This window comes from Schistocerca nitens, chromosome 5 (genome assembly GCF_023898315.1).
Source record: "Schistocerca nitens isolate TAMUIC-IGC-003100 chromosome 5, iqSchNite1.1, whole genome shotgun sequence".
NCBI lineage: Eukaryota > Metazoa > Arthropoda > Insecta > Orthoptera > Acrididae > Schistocerca > Schistocerca nitens.
In genome coordinates, this window is record NC_064618.1 from 757,318,814 (window position 1) to 757,328,961 (window position 10,148).

The following is a 10,148-nucleotide window of genomic DNA, read 5'->3' on the forward strand; positions in this document are numbered from 1 at the left end:
GTTGTTGAAGAAGCTTTCGATTAGTCTGTTGCAGCTACTGAGTGAATACTCGTATGTCCCAAAAATAACCATCTCCACCTCCTCACTATTTCTATGTTTCTAATGTTCTAATGAACTTAATTGTTACTTCTTCATGGCCTAAATACTGAATTTTTAGAGGATCTAATATTTTACTTACAATTTATTCTTCAAAAAACTTATGCTTTCCAAGCTTATGCTCTAAGCACTTGCAAGGATGTTGGCGTTCCACTGTCACTAATATGTTTTAGTGCTTTGTTTTAAGACTTCTAGACGCGCATACTTTCTTGCATGTTTTCTTAGCTGAATCTTAATATCTTTCCATATCACGTATCCACTCCTCTATAGAAAATTTTACTACACGTCTTTCTTAAATTATTTTCCACAAATACACACATCAAAAAAGTTTTGCGTCACCTCGGTTCGATAGTTCCGAAACCTGTACAGAAAATTGGAATAGAGATCAACATAAACACCAATTCGCCCTTTTTATTGCTCATGAAAGCCACACATAGAATGTTGTACCACCATACAGCGAGATCTTCAGAGACACGTCCTCTTGAATTGTTGCATGCATGATTGTGCCACTCCTCAACGGCGATTCGGCGTAGATCCCTCAGAGTGGTTGATTGGTCACGTCGTCCATAAACAGCCCTTTTAAATCTATCCCACGCATGTCCGATAGGGTTCATGTCTGGATAACATGCTGGCCACTCTAGTCGAGCGATGTCGTTATCATAAAGGAAGTCATTCACAAGATCTGCACGATGGTGGTGCGAATTGTCGTCCATGAAGACGGATGCCTCGCCAATATGCTGCCGATTGGTTGCACTGTCGGTCGGAGGATGGCATTCACGTATCGTATAGTCGTTACGGCGCCTTCCATGACCACCAGCGGCGTACGTCGGCCCCACCTTGCTGCACTCGCTGGACAGTGTGCCTAAGGCGTTCAGCCTGACCGTGTTGCCTCCAAACATTTCTCCGACGACTGTCTGGTGGAAGGCATAAGCGACACTCGTCGGTGAAGAGAACGTGATGTCAATCCACAGCGGTCCATTCGGCACGTTGTTGGGCCCATAAGTACCGCGCTGCATGATGTCGTGATTGCGAAGATGGAAGTCGCCATGGACGTTGCGATTGAAGTTGCGCATCATGCAGCCTATTACGCACAGCTTGAGTCGCAACACGACGTCCTCTGGCTGCACGAAAAGCATTATTCAACATGGTGACGTTGCTGCTGCGAGCCATAATCCGTAGGTAGCGGTCATCCACTGCAGTATCAAGCCTTGGGCTGCCTGAGCGAAGCATGTCATCGACAGTTCCTGTCTCCCTGTATCTCCTCCATGTCCGAACAACATCTCTTTGGTTCATTTCGAGACGCCTGGCGGCATCGAACCGTGGTATTGACCGTCTAGGCATGGTTGAACTACAGACAACACGAGCTGTGTACCTCCTTCCTGGTGGAATGATTGGAACTGATCGGCTGTCGGATCCCCTCCGTCTAATAGGCGCTGCTCGTGCATGGTTTGAGCGGGTTTAGTGACATCCCTGAACAGTCAAAGGGTCTGTGTTTGTGATACAACATCCAAGGTCAACGCCTGTCTTCAGGAGTTCTGGCAACTGGGGTGATGCAAAACTTTTTATTTATTTGGTTTACTTTGCCTTATTTGTTGGCCAGCTTTGATTGTTACAAAATTTCTAGCAGTTTTTACATTAATCATAAATTCTACGTTCTCTGAAGATATTAATGAGCCGAATCTATCGTTTATCTCTTCCAAGAGATAGTCTTACATTGCTAAACTTCACAGGAATTTATAAAACATTGAAAAATGACTTGTAAACGCTAGACACTGTACTGCAACACCTTTATTACTTCCTCTTAGCATGAGAGCTAACATTGCGTTTTCTTTAACGTTTACATTATAAATTCTAACAATTTTTTGCAGGAAACAGTTGATAAGGAGACTAAGCCGTCACATTATCTGACACCAATAAAACTGCATTTATTCTGAAAGGCCAAAATGCATTTCTCATAAATTTTACTTTTTTTGTTTTTGTGTTTAAGAATTAGGTATGTCAGTGTAGATTTAACTCCCAATTAAAGAATAACTTTTCCCTCTTAAAAGAATTTATAACTTCTTTAAAATTTATAAATATTGTCACTATATGCGTAAAAAATTTATAAATATTATGACTATATGCGTAAAGTTCATTAAACGGTAACGAACCATCTCTTTGAGGTCGAAATCTGCTCAGAACAAGAGCTTCCTCTTGTAAGTAGGCTGTTTAGGTTTTTTTATTGGTAACGCCACCTCAGTATGAAAAACACCGGCTGTGCCGTGTGCAGTCTGTGGCTGCTTTGCATTGTTGTAATACTCAACCATTGTAGTGTTAGGCAGCTGGCTGTGAACAGCGCGTAACGTTGCTCAGTTGGAGGTGAGCCGCCAGCAGTGGTGGATGTGGGGAGAGAGATGGCGGAGTTTTGTAATTTGTCATGATATCAAGGTAAATACATTGTTTGTTCTCTATTAATATCTTTCATTTGCTAACTATCCCTATCAGTAGTTAGTGCCTTCCATAGTTTGAATCTTTTATTTAGCTGGCAGTAGTGGCGCTTGCTGTATTGCAGTAGTGGGAGTAACCAAGATTTCTGTGAGGTAATTGATTTCTGAAAAGTACAGGTTAATGTTAGTCAGGGCCATTCTCTTGTAGAGATTATTGAAAGTCAGATTGCGTTGCGCTAACAAAACATTGTGTGTTGAAAGTCAGATTGCGTTGCGCTAACAAAACATTGTGTGTTGAAAGTCAGATTGCGTTGCGCTAAAAAATATTGTGTGTCAGGTTAAGCACAGTTATGTAAAAATTGTTAAAAGGGGACGTTTCATATGTCGACCCTGCCAGGATACCTCACTGGAATCTTCTGATTTTTTCTTGTAGTTTGTGTAATTAGTGTAGATTTTGTTTATTGCTAGCGCGTAATTATAGAGAGAATTTCCTTTGTAGTTGTAGTTTTTCATTGTTGTACAGTAAAACAGTTGTGGCATGCATGTAGATTTGCAGCAAGTATTTCGCAGCTGCAATTAACTAGATATTATTTTCAGTGTTATGTTAATGTGTTCTCTTATTTTTGCTCTTGAAATTGTGTTTTTCTGTGTTGTCGTGTGAAATACTGTGACAATAATGGCGTGTGAAAAACGTAACACTAGGCTCCAAAGTAAATTGAGAAATGACAGCGAAGACGAAAGCAGTATGTTAGCGCCGCAGAGTAATGAATTAACTAATGTTAAAAGTAGTAACTTGGTAACTGTGCATAGGGAAATGGAGCGGGCGGCTAATAATGGCGTAGACAGCGAAACAATTAGAGAACAGGGAAGCATTATCGATCGGTCGGTCGGCAACAGCTCGCCTCAGGAATCCGAAATGACAGGACACGATCTCGCAAATACTGTAGATTCAGGATTTGGGTCCTCACCGTTTTCTCAAATAAGTCAAGACACATTTTCTGCTTGTCAAAATGTGAATGTTTCCGGTGCAAATTCACTGCCGAAAACCACTAAGGAACATGTTTCAGACACCAATGCATTGTTATTACAATTAATACAACAAATGGGACAAACACAGGAAAAGCTTGAAAAATTAGACACAATTGAACAAAATCAGAGTCAAACACAGCAACAGTTAGACGCAATGGAACAAAAGCTTCAAAAGTTAGACTCAGTGGAAAATAAGCTTGAACAAACACGTGAAGATTTAACTACCGAGTTACATAATATTGAATCGAAATGTCAAAAAGTCTGTAATGATGTAAAAACACAAATTTGTGAGCATTTTCAACCTATTTTTTCGCGGCATGAAAATGCATTACAGAATCACGAAGCAGCCATAAAAGAACTGCAAACCATTGTTCATGAAAATCATGAGACCTTGTCGGCTAAATTTGACTCAGTTGCATCTACCAATTCGGTTACGCAACTTGCAAAAACTCAGGAAAACTTGAAGGACACAGTAGATTCGATTTCAACACAAATGGACACTCTGAAACTTGGTTCAGAAAAACACACTGAGGAAATGTGTTCACTGTCGGAGAAAGTAGCCGAACTTTCGGATCAGGTCACTAACTTATCTACAAAGGTAGATGATGATCTGAAGGACACAAGACCTGTAGCCTTCACTGACACAGAAGAGTATGAACAAATTAGAAAATTCAAACAAAATCAAAATCAAATTAATACGCAACACCAAAGAGAAATCCGCGAAGTACAAGATCAGCTGACACAAGTAATACAAGAATTACATATTTCAGAGGACACTCGCGCTCCAGTACGGGAAGAGGGACTTAGCAATATGGAACAGCCACAAAATAATAACACAGGACACTTCGGAAATTATGACAGAAATTGGCAAGGCACACCGAATTTTGAGATGGAACCGCCGAAACGACGTAATAATGACCGATATGCGACTCGCCGACATGATGACTTTGACTATAAGCTGTTCATTACTACACGTAAATTCAAAACGTTTAAAAATTCTGCCAACGACATTCATCCACAAGCGTGGCTCCATCAATTCTCTCATTGTTTTCCCCCTAACTGGTCGTTAGAGCACAGATTAGAATTTATGTGTGGCTACTTAGAGAATGAACCAGCTGTAAGAATGCGATCGGTCATTCACGATTGCCACAGTGAAGGAGAATTTTACCATGCCTTCCTCTCCGCATACTGGTCTCAAGCCACACAAGACCGAGTAAAACATGGCATCATAATGATGAAACATTTCGAACAATCTGAATTCTCCAGTCTTGTGAAATATTTTGAACACATGTTGCATAAGAATCAGTATCTTTCAAACCCATACAGCCCCTCAGAACTCATCCGCATTTGCTTAATGAAATTACCTGAACATTTACGACACATTATTTTGGCAGGACGTTGCAAAGACGACATTGAAGCATTTCAAGGACTCTTACAAGAACTGGAAATTGACACTGACAATCGCGGAACGCACGAGCACAACAATTACAAATCACATCCGTCGCAATTCCGCGATGAAAGAAATAATAACTGGACGCGACAAGGCTATTCTCACAACACAAATCGTGACCGAAACAGACACCACCCGTATAACAACCGTTGGCAGAGTAGTAATAATTACAGGGAAAGATCACCTCTCCGCGGTAATGACTATCACAGAGACAATCAGAGAAACAGACAATATGGGAACCAAAACAATTATTATTACGAGGGACAGAATAACTTTAGACGCAACGGTCCAGCGCGCAGTTACGATTCAGGGAGAAATTCTCCACCACTTAACCGACAAGAAAGAAACCACAGAAACTACCGACATGACGACAGACGATGTGATCGTAACGACAGACCTGAATTGCATCAGAACTGGCGGGATTCAAACAGAGCTGGGCCCTCTCGGCAAGGCGAATTTGTAGAAGTTCGGTCTCCTAATCCGAATAACGACGCGCGCCAGCAAAGAAACAGACAATGACTCGCACAGCAGGCAGCCGCGTGCGCCCGCTGGCTCCGAGAAAAATAACACAGACGCTAACCTTGAGAAAAATTCCAGTATTCTTTACCGACGTATACCACTTGATAATTGCGTTAAAGTTGAAACTCTGCGTACTAGGAAGAGCAAAGGTTTACACCACATTTCACATGTAACACCGTTTATTGAGAGATAATGTGCTTTTTTAACTTGAGATTTTAATGCAACATTTTGGTTTATTTGAAAATACATTCTGGATTTAAAGTGCTTTCTGAGAGATACTAGATGACACAGAGGTTAGTTTATGTGACAGCTACACGACTATATCACGACGCTATTAATGAGTGACAATTTACAATGTTGCTTTTGCGGTGTATCTGTTTTATATCTGCACAGTTTTTCTGAATTCTTCTGTAAAGTAAAACATGTTTTAGTAGTAACTTTTGTGGTATAGCAACAATGAGACAGCCTTTTTCGTAGCACAACAATACGTTACAATGCAGTACTTTCTTCATCACAACAATAAGCGTAATAACTAAGATATCTATACGCAAAGCATTTCACTTTTGTTTATCATGAGGTAAGTACATTGACTTCTGCAGAACTTAGCTTTCGGAAGACGATAACTACGACACTGCCACAGAGATTATGTTGCAACAAGACGCACATTTAGCGCTACAGGACACGTATTTGAGTGATTAATTTTGTACTTAAAACATTTATTTTTAATGATATTTGAAGTACAATGATGCAATGGTTTTCCGTGATACATTTCATTCCATTGCTGTAATCTGTAACACCTGAGGGTATAATTACATTAATCCTCAGGGGGGTACACGCTTACTTTGTGTACCATGTGTTTGGCGAGCACAAGGAGCCCTAGCTAATATGGTATTTGCTTATACAACTTTACACATCGGTACCATATTTCTCTAACACATAAATTACACAGCTATCTGATTATTTGACAGAGAAACAAACATTCTTTTTACTACATCAGTGACAGATGTTTATGTAATTACACAGTTGGATACCTTCACACTTACGAAATTGTATTTTGTCTATACTTTGTGAACTGTTCATATTTTTTTGGACCCATTGTGATACTATGAGAGCTTTGAATGATATATTTGGTAAGGGAGCATGATTTTAAAGTACGTTTGAGGTAGATGACACTACTGAAATGAGCAGAGAATTTTTCTAGGTTTTGATATTATTGCAGAAAGCTACGACGATTTTGAGATTTGACTGAGGTTTTATGATGTTATTATTACGACGACGATGTGTATTATGCTGCTGAGGTATGTTTATGGTCAAGAAGCTGATGCTATATGAGGAATTTGATTATGTGTCGACGGTATATATATATGTGTAATAAGGTAAGGAGTAATGAATAGTGATTTAGGGACTCTGCTTTGTGGAAAAGGATGTTGGAAACCAAGAATCGTATTTTAGAATTATGAAATGTGTGTAAATGCGTGAATGTATCACAATGCCGACGAAAATTTTTTTTGGACGCTGTTATATTTATAGGATTTTGTTTCTACAGATTTGTAATCCAAATTCTTGACCTGTGAAATATTTTTATATGAGTCACTGTAGCGAAAACTGCTGTCGTAAATATTCCGGGATGAGAGGTAAGTGACCGAGACGTAATTCGTTGTGAGCGGCCACCTGTGCCAGCCACCTGGAGAAACAGCCATTAGGTGGAGAGAGAAAAAAAAAAAAAAAAAAAAAAAAAAAGGGGGGGGGCCATTATCCTCGCTTGACGTTCCTTTGTAGAAAGCATCGCAACATTTCACGGCTATTGTCGTGCTAGTTGAGAGAAATGCCATATGGCGACAGAAATGCCTAATGAAATGACGAGAAATATTTTTACATCTGCACACCTGATTACGACAAGCGTCTTTCTACGAGAGTTGAGAGAATTTCTAACTTATGAAATGTCACATGACTACTGAATGATATTTTTATGCTTTGCTTTGTACATAGTTGCTTATTTCATTTAATATCTAGTTTCTAGCTGCACTGCAGCACTGGTTAAAATAAAATTTTATAGATGTATTAATTTAAATATTTTCTGTCTACAGATCTATTAAATAATAATTTTGTAATCCACATTCTTCGAAAAAGGAGCTCATGGAATGGAAAGAACAATAAGAAGGGACTAATACCAGGAACTGCATACATAATTTTCTTTTCAACTACTGAGTAATTTTTTGTAGAATTAGTTTTTGTGGTGCACCACTTTAATTACTTAGACATTAAGATGTGATTATACATTTCCCTTATCTGCATTGTTATCTTTAGTGTACTATTTTTTCTGCTTGAGCTATGTCATATTTAGGTATAAGTTGCTGCTGTTTGCCAGGCATAGTGTTATTGAATTTGATTTTGTATTATTCTGTTAAGCCAGTTTTACTAATGATTTATTTTTATATTTTTATTGTTTGTTGCACATTGCCTTAGATTAGTTGTAATATTACAATTGCTTTGCTAATTTCTTAATGCTGCTTGCTTCGCAAATCTGCGTTTTTTTTGTCATTGCTGTTTGTGTTAATTTGTTATGTGCTGCTGCATTGCCTCGTCCCTTAGTTTAGCATCTGAGCTCAGTAGATTTAAGTTAGCTTAAGAGGGGGTAGACTATATAAGAAACTAACTATGATGAATTGGAAGAAATGCATTGAGAAGCCACAAGAAACAGATAGGGCCAAAATGAGTATTGTACAATGAGAAATAATTATTTTGAAAGAAATATGGTTAGAATACAGAAAAGAGGTACAGATAGGACCATTTGGGAATAATGATGAACGAAGAGAGATCTCCAAGAACAAAAAAGGTTTTGTTCACAAAATACTGCAGTACCAAAAGTTACACTGAAAACGAACCCTGTCCTTTCCATTGTGTTATCCCACTATGTGTTTGTGTACCCTTGTGTATTTGTTTTCTTCCTGTCTTTGTGTAGTTTCATAGAATTTTTTCTTCTTCTAATACTAAGCTACATTCACTATGATGAGGAATACTGTGATCCTCAAATATAATTTGCATTGATAATATGTTATTTACTTTGTAAAGATGTTTAGACATTTATCTGTTCTGTGTTAATGCTTAGGTGTGAAGTTGATGTTTCAAAAGTTATTCTGATCTTTTATGTATGAAATTATGTCATAATTCCTGTAACACTGATGTATATGTTTATTTCTATTCTTTTGTAAAGCCCCTATTACCGCAACTGTTATTTGTATTGTTATGTTCTTGAATGATGTGTTTTGTACCTTTGTTATTGTGTTCTTATGTTATAAAATTGTAATTGACACCAGGTCATCAAATTAAGTAACTTGTAAGTTACATTTCACTGCACACGTTTCTATTGGTCATAGTATATGGACAATATGTGAGAAGTAGGGACTGTTAGTGTTTGCACGTGTGTTAATAATTCAGCAAGGGACTGGATAACAGCATTGCTGGTTCTGAGGACAATTCCAAAAACTTTGTGAGTGCACAAGTGGTGGTTATGGACTTGCTATATTATCCGCAAGACTCTTCAATGGTGATTGTGCACCTGCACAGTCACAACAGATGGCTGCTGGCCATCTCTACAAGGACTACAGTGGGTCTGCATCTTTGATGACCCACCAGTACCATTATCTCTACAAGGACTACAGTGGGTCTGCATCTTTGATGATCCATCAATACCATTATTTCTACAAGGACTGCAGTGGGTCTGCACCTCTGGTGGCCCACCAATACCATAATCTCTACCAGGACTACAGTGGGTCTGCTCTGTGATGACCTACCCACCAATACTCTTCAAAACTTCGACTGACTCCGCTGTGGGTTTGCTCTGTTGTGGCCCATTACCTGTCAGCATGTCAAGAGTCAGCACTGTCTTTCCGTTGGAAGGGCAACACTACTTCTTCAAGACTGCATGGAAATCCACTACTTACGTGTGCATTTTCTTTTACTGCTCAGACTTTGAGAAAAACACTGCAATGTGATGAATGATCAGGACTGTCTTTATGGACTGTGAGAAAAAATTTTAGCTTTTGACCAACATTGTATCAATAAGTGTGTGCATTTGATTTCTTTGTTATTGTAATTACGATTATGAAAAATTTTAACAAATATGTGTTGCCCACTGCCCAACAAAATTTGTAAAATTTTTTTGTGGGGAGCATGGGGGCTATGTAAGTAGGCTGTTTAGGTTTTTTTATTGGTAACGCCACCTCAGTATGAAAAACACCGGCTGTGCCGTGTGCAGTCTGTGGCTGCTTTGCATTGTTGTAATACTCAACCATTGTAGTGTTAGGCAGCTGGCTGTGAACAGCGCGTAACGTTGCTCAGTTGGAGGTGAGCCGCCAGCAGTGGTGGATGTGGGGAGAGAGATGGCGGAGTTTTGTAATTTGTCATGATATCAAGGTAAATACATTGTTTGTTCTCTATTAATATCTTTCATTTGCTAACTATCCCTATCAGTAGTTAGTGCCTTCCATAGTTTGAATCTTTTATTTAGCTGGCAGTAGTGGCGCTTGCTGTATTGCAGTAGTGGGAGTAACCAAGATTTCTGTGAGGTAAGTGATTTCTGAAAAGTACAGGTTAATGTTAGTCAGGGCCATTCTCTTGTAGAGATT